The sequence below is a fragment of the Triturus cristatus genome, chromosome 4_1 (genome assembly GCF_964204655.1).
Source record: "Triturus cristatus chromosome 4_1, aTriCri1.1, whole genome shotgun sequence".
In the NCBI taxonomy this organism is placed as follows: Eukaryota; Metazoa; Chordata; class Amphibia; order Caudata; family Salamandridae; genus Triturus; species Triturus cristatus.
The window spans coordinates 120,658,687-120,679,446 of NC_140585.1; the positions used below are offsets into that span (position 1 = coordinate 120,658,687).

The 20,760-nt window shown below is 34.9% G+C and overlaps 14 non-coding genes across 14 annotated transcripts; all 14 read left to right on the plus strand.

Moving 5' to 3' along the window:
- The first annotated feature begins 1,704 nt into the window (after window positions 1-1,704).
- TRNAD-GUC (transfer RNA aspartic acid (anticodon GUC)) lies at window positions 1,705-1,776 on the plus strand. Its single transcript has one exon. It is a non-coding gene; the product is annotated as a tRNA-Asp (tRNA).
- A 2,057-nt stretch (window positions 1,777-3,833) lies between these two features.
- Window positions 3,834-3,905, plus strand: TRNAD-GUC (transfer RNA aspartic acid (anticodon GUC)). The gene has a single exon. It is a non-coding gene; the product is annotated as a tRNA-Asp (tRNA).
- Window positions 3,906-4,538: 633 nt separating this feature from the next.
- On the plus strand, window positions 4,539-4,610 carry TRNAD-GUC (transfer RNA aspartic acid (anticodon GUC)). The gene has a single exon. It is a non-coding gene; the product is annotated as a tRNA-Asp (tRNA).
- Window positions 4,611-6,661: 2,051 nt separating this feature from the next.
- On the plus strand, window positions 6,662-6,733 carry TRNAD-GUC (transfer RNA aspartic acid (anticodon GUC)). Its single transcript has one exon. It is a non-coding gene; the product is annotated as a tRNA-Asp (tRNA).
- A 627-nt stretch (window positions 6,734-7,360) lies between these two features.
- Window positions 7,361-7,432, plus strand: TRNAD-GUC (transfer RNA aspartic acid (anticodon GUC)). Its single transcript has one exon. It is a non-coding gene; the product is annotated as a tRNA-Asp (tRNA).
- A 630-nt stretch (window positions 7,433-8,062) lies between these two features.
- Window positions 8,063-8,134, plus strand: TRNAD-GUC (transfer RNA aspartic acid (anticodon GUC)). The gene has a single exon. It is a non-coding gene; the product is annotated as a tRNA-Asp (tRNA).
- A 1,328-nt stretch (window positions 8,135-9,462) lies between these two features.
- Window positions 9,463-9,534, plus strand: TRNAD-GUC (transfer RNA aspartic acid (anticodon GUC)). The gene has a single exon. It is a non-coding gene; the product is annotated as a tRNA-Asp (tRNA).
- A 630-nt stretch (window positions 9,535-10,164) lies between these two features.
- On the plus strand, window positions 10,165-10,236 carry TRNAD-GUC (transfer RNA aspartic acid (anticodon GUC)). The gene has a single exon. It is a non-coding gene; the product is annotated as a tRNA-Asp (tRNA).
- A 1,348-nt stretch (window positions 10,237-11,584) lies between these two features.
- Window positions 11,585-11,656, plus strand: TRNAD-GUC (transfer RNA aspartic acid (anticodon GUC)). The gene has a single exon. It is a non-coding gene; the product is annotated as a tRNA-Asp (tRNA).
- A 1,350-nt stretch (window positions 11,657-13,006) lies between these two features.
- On the plus strand, window positions 13,007-13,078 carry TRNAD-GUC (transfer RNA aspartic acid (anticodon GUC)). The gene has a single exon. It is a non-coding gene; the product is annotated as a tRNA-Asp (tRNA).
- A 633-nt stretch (window positions 13,079-13,711) lies between these two features.
- Window positions 13,712-13,783, plus strand: TRNAD-GUC (transfer RNA aspartic acid (anticodon GUC)). Its single transcript has one exon. It is a non-coding gene; the product is annotated as a tRNA-Asp (tRNA).
- A 2,049-nt stretch (window positions 13,784-15,832) lies between these two features.
- On the plus strand, window positions 15,833-15,904 carry TRNAD-GUC (transfer RNA aspartic acid (anticodon GUC)). The gene has a single exon. It is a non-coding gene; the product is annotated as a tRNA-Asp (tRNA).
- A 627-nt stretch (window positions 15,905-16,531) lies between these two features.
- TRNAD-GUC (transfer RNA aspartic acid (anticodon GUC)) lies at window positions 16,532-16,603 on the plus strand. Its single transcript has one exon. It is a non-coding gene; the product is annotated as a tRNA-Asp (tRNA).
- A 2,737-nt stretch (window positions 16,604-19,340) lies between these two features.
- TRNAD-GUC (transfer RNA aspartic acid (anticodon GUC)) lies at window positions 19,341-19,412 on the plus strand. Its single transcript has one exon. It is a non-coding gene; the product is annotated as a tRNA-Asp (tRNA).
- Window positions 19,413-20,760: the final 1,348 nt, after the last annotated feature.

Genomic DNA, 20,760 nt, shown 5'->3' on the forward strand with positions numbered 1-20,760 from the left:
ATATATATATATATATATATATATATATATATATATATACATATACATAGATAGATAGAAAGATAGATAGACAGATCGATAAATAGGTATTTATTTTAATCAATCATTTCTTATTAAAGCAGATTATTTTTGGCTAGGAATTTCTGATTTGTAATCATTTATGAAAAAAGATTGCTTCTCCTAACCAAAAGAAGCAAAGCTGCCTATTACAATACTGTGAATTGATTGAGGGCATGCCCTAACCTCATGGAGGTGAGCACTGTTGAACTGAAGCCAATATGTCCTCGTTAGTATAGTGGTCAGTATCCCCGCCTGTCACGCGGGAGACCGGGGTTCAATTCCCCGACGGGTAGACGATTCCTTTTATTCACACAATTAAATAAAATGATGTACTTAATAACATTGTAAACTATATTTGTCATTATCCTTCTCTATTACGATTGAGATAAACGTTGAATTCAGTGATGGCCAAATTGCTTACAGATGTGTTAACTAAAAGTCAGAATATGCTCTGAATATTTCAATCTGCACAGACCATACCATCAAAAACAATTTACATCTGTAATCTAATGGAAAATGGAATGAAGCAGTGGGGAATCTTATGCTTCTGCTCAACTCTAGGGGCTGGATTTAGAAGTGGAGTGGATGCTTTTTGTTAGTAGTGACCCCTGGTGGTAAATGGTTATAAGCTGCAAATGTTAAAGTGAGCTGATTGTATATATATATATATATATATATATATATATATATATATATATATACATATACATAGATAGATAGAAAGATAGATAGACAGATCGATAAATAGGTATTTATTTTAATCAATCATTTCTTATTAAAGCAGATTATTTTTGGCTAGGAATTTCTGATTTGTAATCATTTATGAAAAAAGATTGCTTCTCCTAACCAAAAGAAGCAAAGCTGCCTATTACAATACTGTGAATTGATTGAGGGCATGCCCTAACCTCATGGAGGTGAGCACTGTTGAACTGAAGCCAATATGTCCTCGTTAGTATAGTGGTCAGTATCCCCGCCTGTCACGCGGGAGACCGGGGTTCAATTCCCCAACGGGGAGACGATTCCTTTTATTCACACAATTAAATAAAATGATGTACTTAATAACATTGTAAACTATATTTGTCATTATCCTTGTCTATTACGATTGAGATAAACGTTGAATTCAGTGATGGCCAAATTGCTTACAGATGTGTTAACTAAAAGTCAGAATATGCTCTGAATATTTCAATCTGCACAGACCATACCATCAAAAACAATTTACATCTATAATCTAATGGAAATGGAATGAAGCAGTGGGGAATCTTATGCTTCTGCTCAACTCTAGGGGCTAGATTTAGAAGTGGAGTGGATGCTTTTTGTTAGTAGTGACCCCTGGTGGTAAATGGTTATAAGCTGCAAATGGTAAAGTGAGCTGATTGTATATATATATATATATATATATATATATATACATAGATAGATAGAAAGATAGATAGACAGATCGATATATAGGTATTTATTTTAATCAATCATTTCTTATTAAAGCAGATTATTTTTGGCTAGGAATTTCTGATTTGTAATCATTTATGAAAAAAGATTGCTTCTCCTAACCAAAGGAAGCAAAGCTGCCTATTACAATACTGTGAATTGATTGAGGGCATGCCCTAACCTCATGGAGGTGAGCACTGTTGAACTGAAGCCAATATGTCCTCGTTAGTATAGTGGTCAGTATCCCCGCCTGTCACGCGGGAGACCGGGGTTCAATTCCCCGACGGGGAGACGATTCCTTTTATTCACACAATTAAATAAAATGATGTACTTAATAACATTGTAAACTATATTTGTCATTATCCTTCTCTATTACGATTGAGATAAACGTTGAATTCAGTGATGGCCAAATTGCTTACAGATGTGTTAACTAAAAGTCAGAATATGCTCTGAATATTTCAATCTGCACAGACCATACCATCAAAAACAATTTACATCTGTAATCTAATGGAAAATGGAATGAAGCAGTGGGGAATCTTATGCTTCTGCTCAACTCTAGGGGCTGGATTTAGAAGTGGAGTGGATGCTTTTTGTTAGTAGTGACCCCTGGTGGTAAATGGTTATAAGCTGCAAATGTTAAAGTGAGCTGATTGTATATATATATATATATATATATATATATACATATACATAGATAGATAGAAAGATAGATAGACAGATCGATAAATAGGTATTTATTTTAATCAATCATTTCTTATTAAAGCAGATTATTTTTGGCTAGGAATTTCTGATTTGTAATCATTTATGAAAAAAGATTGCTTCTCCTAACCAAAAGAAGCAAAGCTGCCTATTACAATACTGTGAATTGATTGAGGGCATGCCCTAACCTCATGGAGGTGAGCACTGTTGAACTGAAGCCAATATGTCCTCGTTAGTATAGTGGTCAGTATCCCCGCCTGTCACACGGGAGACCGGGGTTCAATTCCCCGACGGGGAGACGATTCCTTTTATTCACACAATTAAATAAAATGATGTACTTAATAACATTGTAAACTATATTTGTCATTATCCTTGTCTATTACGATTGAGATAAACGTTGAATTCAGTGATGGCCAAATTGCTTACAGATGTGTTAACTAAAAGTCAGAATATGCTCTGAATATTTCAATCTGCACAGACCATACCATCAAAAACAATTTACATCTATAATCTAATGGAAATGGAATGAAGCAGTGGGGAATCTTATGCTTCTGCTCAACTCTAGGGGCTAGATTTAGAAGTGGAGTGGATGCTTTTTGTTAGTAGTGACCCCTGGTGGTAAATGGTTATAAGCTGCAAATGGTAAAGTGAGCTGATTGTATATATATATATATATATATATATACATATACATAGATAGATAGAAAGATAGATAGACAGATCGATAGATAGGTATTTATTTTAATCAATCATTTCTTATTAAAGCAGATTATTTTTGGCTAGGAATTTCTGATTTGTAATCATTTATGAAAAAAGATTGCTTCTCCTAACCAAAGGAAGCAAAGCTGCCTATTACAATACTGTGAATTGATTGAGGGCATGCCCTAACCTCATGGAGGTGAGCACTGTTGAACTGAAGCCAATATGTCCTCGTTAGTATAGTGGTCAGTATCCCCGCCTGTCACGCGGGAGACCGGGGTTCAATTCCCCGACGGGTAGACGATTCCTTTTATTCACACAATTAAATAAAATGATGTACTTAATAACATTGTAAACTATATTTGTCATTATCCTTCTCTATTACGATTGAGATAAACGTTGAATTCAGTGATGGCCAAATTGCTTACAGATGTGTTAACTAAAAGTCAGAATATGCTCTGAATATTTCAATCTGCACAGACCATACCATCAAAAACAATTTACATCTGTAATCTAATGGAAAATGGAATGAAGCAGTGGGGAATCTTATGCTTCTGCTCAACTCTAGGGGCTGGATTTAGAAGTGGAGTGGATGCTTTTTGTTAGTAGTGACCCCTGGTGGTAAATGGTTATAAGCTGCAAATGTTAAAGTGAGCTGATTGTATATATATATATATATATATATATATATATATATATATATATATACATATACATAGATAGATAGAAAGATAGATAGACAGATCGATAAATAGGTATTTATTTTAATCAATCATTTCTTATTAAAGCAGATTATTTTTGGCTAGGAATTTCTGATTTGTAATCATTTATGAAAAAAGATTGCTTCTCCTAACCAAAAGAAGCAAAGCTGCCTATTACAATACTGTGAATTGATTGAGGGCATGCCCTAACCTCATGGAGGTGAGCACTGTTGAACTGAAGCCAATATGTCCTCGTTAGTATAGTGGTCAGTATCCCCGCCTGTCACGCGGGAGACCGGGGTTCAATTCCCCGACGGGGAGACGATTCCTTTTATTCACACAATTAAATAAAATGATGTACTTAATAACATTGTAAACTATATTTGTCATTATCCTTGTCTATTACGATTGAGATAAACGTTGAATTCAGTGATGGCCAAATTGCTTACAGATGTGTTAACTAAAAGTCAGAATATGCTCTGAATATTTCAATCTGCACAGACCATACCATCAAAAACAATTTACATCTATAATCTAATGGAAATGGAATGAAGCAGTGGGGAATCTTATGCTTCTGCTCAACTCTAGGGGCTAGATTTAGAAGTGGAGTGGATGCTTTTTGTTAGTAGTGACCCCTGGTGGTAAATGGTTATAAGCTGCAAATGGTAAAGTGAGCTGATTGTATATATATATATATATATATATATATATATATATACATAGATAGATAGAAAGATAGATAGACAGATCGATAGATAGGTATTTATTTTAATCAATCATTTCTTATTAAAGCAGATTATTTTTGGCTAGGAATTTCTGATTTGTAATCATTTATGAAAAAAGATTGCTTCTCCTAACCAAAGGAAGCAAAGCTGCCTATTACAATACTGTGAATTGATTGAGGGCATGCCCTAACCTCATGGAGGTGAGCACTGTTGAACTGAAGCCAATATGTCCTCGTTAGTATAGTGGTCAGTATCCCCGCCTGTCACGCGGGAGACCGGGGTTCAATTCCCCGACGGGGAGACGATTCCTTTTATTCACACAATTAAATAAAATGATGTACTTAATAACATTGTAAACTATATTTGTCATTATCCTTCTCTATTACGATTGAGATAAACGTTGAATTCAGTGATGGCCAAATTGCTTACAGATGTGTTAACTAAAAGTCAGAATATGCTCTGAATATTTCAATCTGCACAGACCATACCATCAAAAACAATTTACATCTGTAATCTAATGGAAAATGGAATGAAGCAGTGGGGAATCTTATGCTTCTGCTCAACTCTAGGGGCTGGATTTAGAAGTGGAGTGGATGCTTTTTGTTAGTAGTGACCCCTGGTGGTAAATGGTTATAAGCTGCAAATGTTAAAGTGAGCTGATTGTATATATATATATATATATATATATATATACATATACATAGATAGATAGAAAGATAGATAGACAGATCGATAAATAGGTATTTATTTTAATCAATCATTTCTTATTAAAGCAGATTATTTTTGGCTAGGAATTTCTGATTTGTAATCATTTATGAAAAAAGATTGCTTCTCCTAACCAAAAGAAGCAAAGCTGCCTATTACAATACTGTGAATTGATTGAGGGCATGCCCTAACCTCATGGAGGTGAGCACTGTTGAACTGAAGCCAATATGTCCTCGTTAGTATAGTGGTCAGTATCCCCGCCTGTCACGCGGGAGACCGGGGTTCAATTCCCCGACGGGTAGACGATTCCTTTTATTCACACAATTAAATAAAATGATGTACTTAATAACATTGTAAACTATATTTGTCATTATCCTTCTCTATTACGATTGAGATAAACGTTGAATTCAGTGATGGCCAAATTGCTTACAGATGTGTTAACTAAAAGTCAGAATATGCTCTGAATATTTCAATCTGCACAGACCATACCATCAAAAACAATTTACATCTGTAATCTAATGGAAAATGGAATGAAGCAGTGGGGAATCTTATGCTTCTGCTCAACTCTAGGGGCTGGATTTAGAAGTGGAGTGGATGCTTTTTGTTAGTAGTGACCCCTGGTGGTAAATGGTTATAAGCTGCAAATGTTAAAGTGAGCTGATTGTATATATATATATATATATATATATATATATATATACATATACATAGATAGATAGAAAGATAGATAGACAGATCGATAAATAGGTATTTATTTTAATCAATCATTTCTTATTAAAGCAGATTATTTTTGGCTAGGAATTTCTGATTTGTAATCATTTATGAAAAAAGATTGCTTCTCCTAACCAAAAGAAGCAAAGCTGCCTATTACAATACTGTGAATTGATTGAGGGCATGCCCTAACCTCATGGAGGTGAGCACTGTTGAACTGAAGCCAATATGTCCTCGTTAGTATAGTGGTCAGTATCCCCGCCTGTCACACGGGAGACCGGGGTTCAATTCCCCGACGGGGAGACGATTCCTTTTATTCACACAATTAAATAAAATGATGTACTTAATAACATTGTAAACTATATTTGTCATTATCCTTGTCTATTACGATTGAGATAAACGTTGAATTCAGTGATGGCCAAATTGCTTACAGATGTGTTAACTAAAAGTCAGAATATGCTCTGAATATTTCAATCTGCACAGACCATACCATCAAAAACAATTTACATCTATAATCTAATGGAAATGGAATGAAGCAGTGGGGAATCTTATGCTTCTGCTCAACTCTAGGGGCTAGATTTAGAAGTGGAGTGGATGCTTTTTGTTAGTAGTGACCCCTGGTGGTAAATGGTTATAAGCTGCAAATGGTAAAGTGAGCTGATTGTATATATATATATATATATATATATATATACATATACATAGATAGATAGAAAGATAGATAGACAGATCGATAAATAGGTATTTATTTTAATCAATCATTTCTTATTAAAGCAGATTATTTTTGGCTAGGAATTTCTGATTTGTAATCATTTATGAAAAAAGATTGCTTCTCCTAACCAAAAGAAGCAAAGCTGCCTATTACAATACTGTGAATTGATTGAGGGCATGCCCTAACCTCATGGAGGTGAGCACTGTTGAACTGAAGCCAATATGTCCTCGTTAGTATAGTGGTCAGTATCCCCGCCTGTCACGCGGGAGACCGGGGTTCAATTCCCCGACGGGGAGACGATTCCTTTTATTCACACTATTAAATAAAAAGATGTACTTAATAACATTGTAAACTATATTTGTCATTATCCTTGTCTATTACGATTGAGATAAACGTTGAATTCAGTGATGGCCAAATTGCTTACAGATGTGTTAACTAAAAGTCAGAATATGCTCTGAATATTTCAATCTGCACAGACCATACCATCAAAAACAATTTACATCTATAATCTAATGGAAATGGAATGAAGCAGTGGGGAATCTTATGCTTCTGCTCAACTCTAGGGGCTAGATTTAGAAGTGGAGTGGATGCTTTTTGTTAGTAGTGACCCCTGGTGGTAAATGGTTATAAGCTGCAAATGGTAAAGTGAGCTGATTGTATATATATATATATATATATATACATATACATAGATAGATAGAAAGATAGATAGACAGATCGATAAATAGGTATTTATTTTAATCAATCATTTCTTATTAAAGCAGATTATTTTTGGCTAGGAATTTCTGATTTGTAATCATTTATGAAAAAAGATTGCTTCTCCTAACCAAAAGAAGCAAAGCTGCCTATTACAATACTGTGAATTCATTGAAGGCATGCCCTAACCTCATGGAGGTGAGCACTGTTGAACTGAAGCCAATATGTCCTCGTTAGTATAGTGGTCAGTATCCCCGCCTGTCACGCGGGAGACCGGGGTTCAATTCCCCGACGGGGAGACGATTCCTTTTATTCGCACAATTAAATAAAATGATGTACTTAATAACATTGTAAACTATATTTGTCATTATCCTTGTCTATTACGATTGAGATAAACGTTGAATTCAGTGATGGCCAAATTGCTTACAGATGTGTTAACTAAAAGTCAGAATATGCTCTGAATATTTCAATCTGCACAGACCATACCATCAAAAACAATTTACATCTATAATCTAATGGAAAATGGAATGAAGCAGTGGGGAATCTTATGCTTCTGCTCAACTCTAGGGGCTAGATTTAGAAGTGGAGTGGATGCTTTTTGTTAGTAGTGACCCCTGGTGGTAAGTGGTTATAAGCTGCAAATGGTAAAGTGAGCTGATTGTATATATATATATATATATATATATACATATACATAGATAGATAGAAAGATAGATAGACAGATCGATAGATAGGTATTTATTTTAATCAATCATTTCTTATTAAAGCAGATTATTTTTGGCTAGGAATTTCTGATTTGTAATCATTTATGAAAAAAGATTGCTTCTCCTAACCAAAAGAAGCAAAGCTGCCTATTACAATACTGTGAATTGATTGAGGGCATGCCCTAACCTCATGGAGGTGAGCACTGTTGAACTGAAGCCAATATGTCCTCGTTAGTATAGTGGTCAGTATCCCCGCCTGTCACGCGGGAGACCGGGGTTCAATTCCCCGACGGGGAGACGATTCCTTTTATTCGCACAATTAAATAAAATGATGTACTTAATAACATTGTAAACTATATTTGTCATTATCCTTGTCTATTACGATTGAGATAAACGTTGAATTCAGTGATGGACAAATTGCTTACAGATGTGTTAACTAAAAGTCAGAATATGCTCTGAATATTTCAATCTGCACAGACCATACCATCAAAAACAATTTACATCTATAATCTAATGGAAAATGGAATGAAGCAGTGGGGAATCTTATGCTTCTGCTCAACTCTAGGGGCTAGATTTAGAAGTGGAGTGGATGCTTTTTGTTAGTAGTGACCCCTGGTGGTAAGTGGTTATAAGCTGCAAATGGTAAAGTGACCTGATTGTATATATATATATATATATATATACATATACATAGATAGATAGAAAGATAGATAGACAGATCGATAGATAGGTATTTATTTTAATCAATCATTTCTTATTAAAGCAGATTATTTTTGGCTAGGAATTTCTGATTTGTAATCATTTATGAAAAAAGATTGCTTCTCCTAACCAAAGGAAGCAAAGCTGCCTATTACAATACTGTGAATTGATTGAGGGCATGCCCTAACCTCATGGAGGTGAGCACTGTTGAACTGAAGCCAATATGTCCTCGTTAGTATAGTGGTCAGTATCCCCGCCTGTCACGCGGGAGACCGGGGTTCAATTCCCCGACGGGTAGACGATTCCTTTTATTCACACAATTAAATAAAATGATGTACTTAATAACATTGTAAACTATATTTGTCATTATCCTTCTCTATTACGATTGAGATAAACGTTGAATTCAGTGATGGCCAAATTGCTTACAGATGTGTTAACTAAAAGTCAGAATATGCTCTGAATATTTCAATCTGCACAGACCATACCATCAAAAACAATTTACATCTATAATCTAATGGAAAATGGAATGAAGCAGTGGGGAATCTTATGCTTCTGCTCAACTCTAGGGGCTAGATTTAGAAGTGGAGTGGATGCTTTTTGTTAGTAGTGACCCCTGGTGGTAAATGGTTATAAGCTGCAAATGGTAAAGTGAGCTGATTGTATATATATATATATATATATATACATATACATAGATAGATAGAAAGATAGATAGACAGATCGATAAATAGGTATTTATTTTAATCAATCATTTCTTATTAAAGCAGATTATTTTTGGCTAGGAATTTCTGATTTGTAATCATTTATGAAAAAAGATTGCTTCTCCTAACCAAAAGAAGCAAAGCTGCCTATTACAATACTGTGAATTCATTGAAGGCATGCCCTAACCTCATGGAGGTGAGCACTGTTGAACTGAAGCCAATATGTCCTCGTTAGTATAGTGGTCAGTATCCCCGCCTGTCACGCGGGAGACCGGGGTTCAATTCCCCGACGGGGAGACGATTCCTTTTATTCGCACAATTAAATAAAATGATGTACTTAATAACATTGTAAACTATATTTGTCATTATCCTTGTCTATTACGATTGAGATAAACGTTGAATTCAGTGATGGCCAAATTGCTTACAGATGTGTTAACTAAAAGTCAGAATATGCTCTGAATATTTCAATCTGCACAGACCATACCATCAAAAACAATTTACATCTATAATCTAATGGAAAATGGAATGAAGCAGTGGGGAATCTTATGCTTCTGCTCAACTCTAGGGGCTAGATTTAGAAGTGGAGTGGATGCTTTTTGTTAGTAGTGACCCCTGGTGGTAAGTGGTTATAAGCTGCAAATGGTAAAGTGAGCTGATTGTATATATATATATATATATATATATACATATACATAGATAGATAGAAAGATAGATAGACAGATCGATAGATAGGTATTTATTTTAATCAATCATTTCTTATTAAAGCAGATTATTTTTGGCTAGGAATTTCTGATTTGTAATCATTTATGAAAAAAGATTGCTTCTCCTAACCAAAAGAAGCAAAGCTGCCTATTACAATACTGTGAATTGATTGAGGGCATGCCCTAACCTCATGGAGGTGAGCACTGTTGAACTGAAGCCAATATGTCCTCGTTAGTATAGTGGTCAGTATCCCCGCCTGTCACGCGGGAGACCGGGGTTCAATTCCCCGACGGGGAGACGATTCCTTTTATTCGCACAATTAAATAAAATGATGTACTTAATAACATTGTAAACTATATTTGTCATTATCCTTGTCTATTACGATTGAGATAAACGTTGAATTCAGTGATGGACAAATTGCTTACAGATGTGTTAACTAAAAGTCAGAATATGCTCTGAATATTTCAATCTGCACAGACCATACCATCAAAAACAATTTACATCTATAATCTAATGGAAAATGGAATGAAGCAGTGGGGAATCTTATGCTTCTGCTCAACTCTAGGGGCTAGATTTAGAAGTGGAGTGGATGCTTTTTGTTAGTAGTGACCCCTGGTGGTAAGTGGTTATAAGCTGCAAATGGTAAAGTGACCTGATTGTATATATATATATATATATATATACATATACATAGATAGATAGAAAGATAGATAGACAGATCGATAGATAGGTATTTATTTTAATCAATCATTTCTTATTAAAGCAGATTATTTTTGGCTAGGAATTTCTGATTTGTAATCATTTATGAAAAAAGATTGCTTCTCCTAACCAAAGGAAGCAAAGCTGCCTATTACAATACTGTGAATTGATTGAGGGCATGCCCTAACCTCATGGAGGTGAGCACTGTTGAACTGAAGCCAATATGTCCTCGTTAGTATAGTGGTCAGTATCCCCGCCTGTCACGCGGGAGACCGGGGTTCAATTCCCCGACGGGTAGACGATTCCTTTTATTCACACAATTAAATAAAATGATGTACTTAATAACATTGTAAACTATATTTGTCATTATCCTTCTCTATTACGATTGAGATAAACGTTGAATTCAGTGATGGCCAAATTGCTTACAGATGTGTTAACTAAAAGTCAGAATATGCTCTGAATATTTCAATCTGCACAGACCATACCATCAAAAACAATTTACATCTGTAATCTAATGGAAAATGGAATGAAGCAGTGGGGAATCTTATGCTTCTGCTCAACTCTAGGGGCTGGATTTAGAAGTGGAGTGGATGCTTTTTGTTAGTAGTGACCCCTGGTGGTAAATGGTTATAAGCTGCAAATGTTAAAGTGAGCTGATTGTATATATATATATATATATATATATATATATATATATATATATACATATACATAGATAGATAGAAAGATAGATAGACAGATCGATAGATAGGTATTTATTTTAATCAATCATTTCTTATTAAAGCAGATTATTTTTGGCTAGGAATTTCTGATTTGTAATCATTTATGAAAAAAGATTGCTTCTCCTAACCAAAAGAAGCAAAGCTGCCTATTACAATACTGTGAATTGATTGAGGGCATGCCCTAACCTCATGGAGGTGAGCACTGTTGAACTGAAGCCAATATGTCCTCGTTAGTATAGTGGTCAGTATCCCCGCCTGTCACGCGGGAGACCGGGGTTCAATTCCCCGACGGGGAGACGATTCCTTTTATTCGCACAATTAAATAAAATGATGTACTTAATAACATTGTAAACTATATTTGTCATTATCCTTGTCTATTACGATTGAGATAAACGTTGAATTCAGTGATGGACAAATTGCTTACAGATGTGTTAACTAAAAGTCAGAATATGCTCTGAATATTTCAATCTGCACAGACCATACCATCAAAAACAATTTACATCTATAATCTAATGGAAAATGGAATGAAGCAGTGGGGAATCTTATGCTTCTGCTCAACTCTAGGGGCTAGATTTAGAAGTGGAGTGGATGCTTTTTGTTAGTAGTGACCCCTGGTGGTAAGTGGTTATAAGCTGCAAATGGTAAAGTGACCTGATTGTATATATATATATATATATATATACATATACATAGATAGATAGAAAGATAGATAGACAGATCGATAGATAGGTATTTATTTTAATCAATCATTTCTTATTAAAGCAGATTATTTTTGGCTAGGAATTTCTGATTTGTAATCATTTATGAAAAAAGATTGCTTCTCCTAACCAAAGGAAGCAAAGCTGCCTATTACAATACTGTGAATTGATTGAGGGCATGCCCTAACCTCATGGAGGTGAGCACTGTTGAACTGAAGCCAATATGTCCTCGTTAGTATAGTGGTCAGTATCCCCGCCTGTCACGCGGGAGACCGGGGTTCAATTCCCCGACGGGTAGACGATTCCTTTTATTCACACAATTAAATAAAATGATGTACTTAATAACATTGTAAACTATATTTGTCATTATCCTTCTCTATTACGATTGAGATAAACGTTGAATTCAGTGATGGCCAAATTGCTTACAGATGTGTTAACTAAAAGTCAGAATATGCTCTGAATATTTCAATCTGCACAGACCATACCATCAAAAACAATTTACATCTGTAATCTAATGGAAAATGGAATGAAGCAGTGGGGAATCTTATGCTTCTGCTCAACTCTAGGGGCTGGATTTAGAAGTGGAGTGGATGCTTTTTGTTAGTAGTGACCCCTGGTGGTAAATGGTTATAAGCTGCAAATGTTAAAGTGAGCTGATTGTATATATATATATATATATATATATATATATATATATATATATATACATATACATAGATAGATAGAAAGATAGATAGACAGATCGATAAATAGGTATTTATTTTAATCAATCATTTCTTATTAAAGCAGATTATTTTTGGCTAGGAATTTCTGATTTGTAATCATTTATGAAAAAAGATTGCTTCTCCTAACCAAAAGAAGCAAAGCTGCCTATTACAATACTGTGAATTGATTGAGGGCATGCCCTAACCTCATGGAGGTGAGCACTGTTGAACTGAAGCCAATATGTCCTCGTTAGTATAGTGGTCAGTATCCCCGCCTGTCACGCGGGAGACCGGGGTTCAATTCCCCGACGGGGAGACGATTCCTTTTATTCACACAATTAAATAAAATGATGTACTTAATAACATTGTAAACTATATTTGTCATTATCCTTGTCTATTACGATTGAGATAAACGTTGAATTCAGTGATGGCCAAATTGCTTACAGATGTGTTAACTAAAAGTCAGAATATGCTCTGAATATTTCAATCTGCACAGACCATACCATCAAAAACAATTTACATCTATAATCTAATGGAAATGGAATGAAGCAGTGGGGAATCTTATGCTTCTGCTCAACTCTAGGGGCTAGATTTAGAAGTGGAGTGGATGCTTTTTGTTAGTAGTGACCCCTGGTGGTAAATGGTTATAAGCTGCAAATGGTAAAGTGAGCTGATTGTATATATATATATATATATATATATATATATATATACATAGATAGATAGAAAGATAGATAGACAGATCGATAGATAGGTATTTATTTTAATCAATCATTTCTTATTAAAGCAGATTATTTTTGGCTAGGAATTTCTGATTTGTAATCATTTATGAAAAAAGATTGCTTCTCCTAACCAAAGGAAGCAAAGCTGCCTATTACAATACTGTGAATTGATTGAGGGCATGCCCTAACCTCATGGAGGTGAGCACTGTTGAACTGAAGCCAATATGTCCTCGTTAGTATAGTGGTCAGTATCCCCGCCTGTCACGCGGGAGACCGGGGTTCAATTCCCCGACGGGGAGACGATTCCTTTTATTCACACAATTAAATAAAATGATGTACTTAATAACATTGTAAACTATATTTGTCATTATCCTTCTCTATTACGATTGAGATAAACGTTGAATTCAGTGATGGCCAAATTGCTTACAGATGTGTTAACTAAAAGTCAGAATATGCTCTGAATATTTCAATCTGCACAGACCATACCATCAAAAACAATTTACATCTGTAATCTAATGGAAAATGGAATGAAGCAGTGGGGAATCTTATGCTTCTGCTCAACTCTAGGGGCTGGATTTAGAAGTGGAGTGGATGCTTTTTGTTAGTAGTGACCCCTGGTGGTAAATGGTTATAAGCTGCAAATGTTAAAGTGAGCTGATTGTATATATATATATATATATATATATATACATATACATAGATAGATAGAAAGATAGATAGACAGATCGATAAATAGGTATTTATTTTAATCAATCATTTCTTATTAAAGCAGATTATTTTTGGCTAGGAATTTCTGATTTGTAATCATTTATGAAAAAAGATTGCTTCTCCTAACCAAAAGAAGCAAAGCTGCCTATTACAATACTGTGAATTGATTGAGGGCATGCCCTAACCTCATGGAGGTGAGCACTGTTGAACTGAAGCCAATATGTCCTCGTTAGTATAGTGGTCAGTATCCCCGCCTGTCACGCGGGAGACCGGGGTTCAATTCCCCGACGGGTAGACGATTCCTTTTATTCACACAATTAAATAAAATGATGTACTTAATAACATTGTAAACTATATTTGTCATTATCCTTCTCTATTACGATTGAGATAAACGTTGAATTCAGTGATGGCCAAATTGCTTACAGATGTGTTAACTAAAAGTCAGAATATGCTCTGAATATTTCAATCTGCACAGACCATACCATCAAAAACAATTTACATCTGTAATCTAATGGAAAATGGAATGAAGCAGTGGGGAATCTTATGCTTCTGCTCAACTCTAGGGGCTGGATTTAGAAGTGGAGTGGATGCTTTTTGTTAGTAGTGACCCCTGGTGGTAAATGGTTATAAGCTGCAAATGTTAAAGTGAGCTGATTGTATATATATATATATATATATATATATATATATATATACATATACATAGATAGATAGAAAGATAGATAGACAGATCGATAAATAGGTATTTATTTTAATCAATCATTTCTTATTAAAGCAGATTATTTTTGGCTAGGAATTTCTGATTTGTAATCATTTATGAAAAAAGATTGCTTCTCCTAACCAAAAGAAGCAAAGCTGCCTATTACAATACTGTGAATTGATTGAGGGCATGCCCTAACCTCATGGAGGTGAGCACTGTTGAACTGAAGCCAATATGTCCTCGTTAGTATAGTGGTCAGTATCCCCGCCTGTCACACGGGAGACCGGGGTTCAATTCCCCGACGGGGAGACGATTCCTTTTATTCACACAATTAAATAAAATGATGTACTTAATAACATTGTAAACTATATTTGTCATTATCCTTGTCTATTACGATTGAGATAAACGTTGAATTCAGTGATGGCCAAATTGCTTACAGATGTGTTAACTAAAAGTCAGAATATGCTCTGAATATTTCAATCTGCACAGACCATACCATCAAAAACAATTTACATCTATAATCTAATGGAAATGGAATGAAGCAGTGGGGAATCTTATGCTTCTGCTCAACTCTAGGGGCTAGATTTAGAAGTGGAGTGGATGCTTTTTGTTAGTAGTGACCCCTGGTGGTAAATGGTTATAAGCTGCAAATGGTAAAGTGAGCTGATTGTATATATATATATATATATATATATATACATATACATAGATAGATAGAAAGATAGATAGACAGATCGATAAATAGGTATTTATTTTAATCAATCATTTCTTATTAAAGCAGATTATTTTTGGCTAGGAATTTCTGATTTGTAATCATTTATGAAAAAAGATTGCTTCTCCTAACCAAAAGAAGCAAAGCTGCCTATTACAATACTGTGAATTGATTGAGGGCATGCCCTAACCTCATGGAGGTGAGCACTGTTGAACTGAAGCCAATATGTCCTCGTTAGTATAGTGGTCAGTATCCCCGCCTGTCACGCGGGAGACCGGGGTTCAATTCCCCGACGGGGAGACGATTCCTTTTATTCACACTATTAAATAAAAAGATGTACTTAATAACATTGTAAACTATATTTGTCATTATCCTTGTCTATTACGATTGAGATAAACGTTGAATTCAGTGATGGCCAAATTGCTTACAGATGTGTTAACTAAAAGTCAGAATATGCTCTGAATATTTCAATCTGCACAGACCATACCATCAAAAACAATTTACATCTATAATCTAATGGAAATGGAATGAAGCAGTGGGGAATCTTATGCTTCTGCTCAACTCTAGGGGCTAGATTTAGAAGTGGAGTGGATGCTTTTTGTTAGTAGTGACCCCTGGTGGTAAATGGTTATAAGCTGCAAATGGTAAAGTGAGCTGATTGTATATATATATATATATATATATACATATACATAGATAGATAGAAAGATAGATAGACAGATCGATAAATAGGTATTTATTTTAATCAATCATTTCTTATTAAAGCAGATTATTTTTGGCTAGGAATTTCTGATTTGTAATCATTTATGAAAAAAGATTGCTTCTCCTAACCAAAAGAAGCAAAGCTGCCTATTACAATACTGTGAATTGATTGAGGGCATGCCCTAACCTCATGGAGGTGAGCACTGTTGAACTGAAGCCAATATGTCCTCGTTAGTATAGTGGTCAGTATCCCCGCCTGTCACGCGGGAGACCGGGGTTCAATTCCCCGACGGGGAGACGATTCCTTTTATTCGCACAATTAAATAAAATGATGTACTTAATAACATTGTAAACTATATTTGTCATTATCCTTGTCTATTACGATTGAGATAAACGTTGAATTCAGTGATGGACAAATTGCTTACAGATGTGTTAACTAAAAGTCAGAATATGCTCTGAATATTTCAATCTGCACAGACCATACCATCAAAAACAATTTACATCTATAATCTAATGGAAAATGGAATGAAGCAGTGGGGAATCTTATGCTTCTGCTCAACTCTAGGGGCTAGATTTAGAAGTGGAGTGGATGCTTTTTGTTAGTAGTGACCCCTGGTGGTAAGTGGTTATAAGCTGCAAATGGTAAAGTGACCTGATTGTATATATATATATATATATATATACATATACATAGATAGATAGAAAGATAGATAGACAGATCGATAGATAGGTATTTATTTTAATCAATCATTTCTTATTAAAGCAGATTATTTTTGGCTAGGAATTTCTGATTTGTAATCATTTATGAAAAAAGATTGCTTCTCCTAACCAAAAGAAGCAAAGCTGCCTATTACAATACTGTGAATTGATTGAGGGCATGCCCTAACCTCATGGAGGTGAGCACTGTTGAACTGAAGCCAATATGTCCTCGTTAGTATAGTGGTCAGTATCCCCGCCTGTCGCACGGGAGACCGGGGTTCAATTCCCCGACGGGGAGACGATTCCTTTTATTCACACAATTAAATAAAATGATGTACTTAATAACATTGTAAACTATATTTGTCATTATCCTTGTCTATTACGATTGAGATAAACGTTGAATTCAGTGATGGCCAAATTGCTTACAGATGTGTTAACTAAAAGTCAGAATATGCTCTGAATATTTCAATCTGCACAGACCATACCATCAAAAACAATTTACATCTATAATCTAATGGAAATGGAATGAAGCAGTGGGGAATCTTATGCTTCTGCTCAACTCTAGGGGCTAGATTTAGAAGTGGAGTGGATGCTTTTTGTTAGTAGTGACCCCTGGTGGTAAATGGTTATAAGCTGCAAATGGTAAAGTGAGCTGATTGTATATATATATATATATATATATATATACATATACATAGATAGATAGAAAGATAGATAGACAGATCGATAAATAGGTATTTATTTTAATCAATCATTTCTTATTAAAGCAGATTATTTTTGGCTAGGAATTTCTGATTTGTAATCATTTATGAAAAAAGATTGCTTCTCCTAACCAAAAGAAGCAAAGCTGCCTATTACAATACTGTGAATTGATTGAGGGCATGCCCTAACCTCATGGAGGTGAGCACTGTTGAACTGAAGCCAATATGTCCTCGTTAGTATAGTGGTCAGTATCCCCGCCTGTCACACGGGAGACCGGGGTTCAATTCCCCGACGGGGAGACGATTCCTTTTATTCACACAATTAAATAAAATGATGTACTTAATAACATTGTAAACTATATTTGTCATTATCCTTGTCTATTACGATTGAGATAAACGTTGAATTCAGTGATGGCCAAATTGCTTACAGATGTGTTAACTAAAAGTCAGAATATGCTCTGAATATTTCAATCTGCACAGACCATACCATCAAAAACAATTTACATCTATAATCTAATGGAAATGGAATGAAGCAGTGGGGAATCTTATGCTTCTGCTCAACTCTAGGGGCTAGATTTAGAAGTGGAGTGGATGCTTTTTGTTAGTAGTGACCCCTGGTGGTAAATGGTTATAAGCTGCAAATGGTAAAGTGAGCTGATTGTATATATATATATATATATATATATATACATATACATAGATAGATAGAAAGATAGATAGACAGATCGATAAATAGGTATTTATTTTAATCAATCATTTCTTATTAAAGCAGATTATTTTTGGCTAGGAATTTCTGATTTGTAATCATTTATGAAAAAAGATTGCTTCTCCTAACCAAAAGAAGCAAAGCTGCCTATTACAATACTGTGAATTGATTGAGGGCATGCCCTAACCTCATGGAGGTGAGCACTGTTGAACTGAAGCCAATATGTCCTCGTTAGTATAGTGGTCAGTATCCCCGCCTGTCACGTGGGAGACCGGGGTTCAATTCCCCGACGGGGAGACGATTCCTTTTATTCACACAATTAAATAAAATGATGTACTTAATAACATTGTAAACTATATTTGTCATTATCCTTGTCTATTACGATTGAGATAAACGTTGAATTCAGTGATGGCCAAATTGCTTACAGATGTGTTAACTAAAAGTCAGAATATGCTCTGAATATTTCAATCTGCACAGACCATACCATCAAAAACAATTTACATCTATAATCTAATGGAAATGGAATGAAGCAGTGGGGAATCTTATGCTTCTGCTCAACTCTAGGGGCTAGATTTAGAAGTGGAGTGGATGCTTTTTGTTAGTAGTGACCCCTGGTGGTAAATGGTTATAAGCTGCAAATGGTAAAGTGAGCTGATTGTATATATATATATATATATATATATATATATATACATAGATAGATAGAAAGATAGATAGACAGATCGATAGATAGGTATTTATTTTAATCAATCATTTCTTATTAAAGCAGATTATTTTTGGCTAGGAATTTCTGATTTGTAATCATTTATGAAAAAAGATTGCTTCTCCTAACCAAAGGAAGCAAAGCTGCCTATTACAATACTGTGAATTGATTGAGGGCATGCCCTAACCTCATGGAGGTGAGCACTGTTGAACTGAAGCCAATATGTCCTCGTTAGTATAGTGGTCAGTATCCCCGCCTGTCACGCGGGAGACCGGGGTTCAATTCCCCGACGGGGAGACGATTCCTTTTATTCACACAATTAAATAAAATGATGTACTTAATAACATTGTAAACTATATTTGTCATTATCCTTCTCTATTACGATTGAGATAAACGTTGAATTCAGTGATGGCCAAATTGCTTACAGATGTGTTAACTAAAAGTCAGAATATGCTCTGAATATTTCAATCTGCACAGACCATACCATCAAAAACAATTTACATCTGTAATCTAATGGAAAATGGAATGAAGCAGTGGGGAATCTTATGCTTCTGCTCAACTCTAGGGGCTGGATTTAGAAGTGGAGTGGATGCTTTTTGTTAGTAGTGACCCCTGGTGGTAAATGGTTATAAGCTGCAAATGTTAAAGTGAGCTGATTGTATATATATATATATATATATATATATATATATATATATATATATATATATACATATACATAGATAGATAGAAAGATAGATAGACAGATCGATAAATAGGTATTTATTTTAATCAATCATTTCTTATTAAAGCAGATTATTTTTGGCTAGGAATTTCTGATTTGTAATCATTTATGAAAAAAGATTGCTTCTCCTAACCAAAAGAAGCAAAGCTGCCTATTACAATACTGTGAATTGATTGAGGGCATGCCCTAACCTCATGGAGGTGAGCACTGTTGAACTGAAGCCAATATGTCCTCGTTAGTATAGTGGTCAGTATCCCCGCCTGTCACGCGGGAGACCGGGGTTCAATTCCCCGACGGGTAGACGATTCCTTTTATTCACACAATTAAATAAAATGATGTACTTAATAACATTGTAAACTATATTTGTCATTATCCTTCTCTATTACGATTGAGATAAACGTTGAATTCAGTGATGGCCAAATTGCTTACAGATGTGTTAACTAAAAGTCAGAATATGCTCTGAATATTTCAATCTGCACAGACCATACCATCAAAAACAATTTACATCTGTAATCTAATGGAAAATGGAATGAAGCAGTGGGGAATCTTATGCTTCTGCTCAACTCTAGGGGCTGGATTTAGAAGTGGAGTGGATGCTTTTTGTTAGTAGTGACCCCTGGTGGTAAATGGTTATAAGCTGCAAATGTTAAAGTGAGCTGATTGTATACATATATATATATATATATATATATATATATATATATATACATATACATAGATAGATAGAAAGATAGATAGACAGATCGATAAATAGGTATTTATTTTAATCAATCATTTCTTATTAAAGCAGATTATTTTTGGCTAGGAATTTCTGATTTGTAATCATTTATGAAAAAAGATTGCTTCTCCTAACCAAAAGAAGCAAAGCTGCCTATTACAATACTGTGAATTGATTGAGGGCATGCCCTAACCTCATGGAGG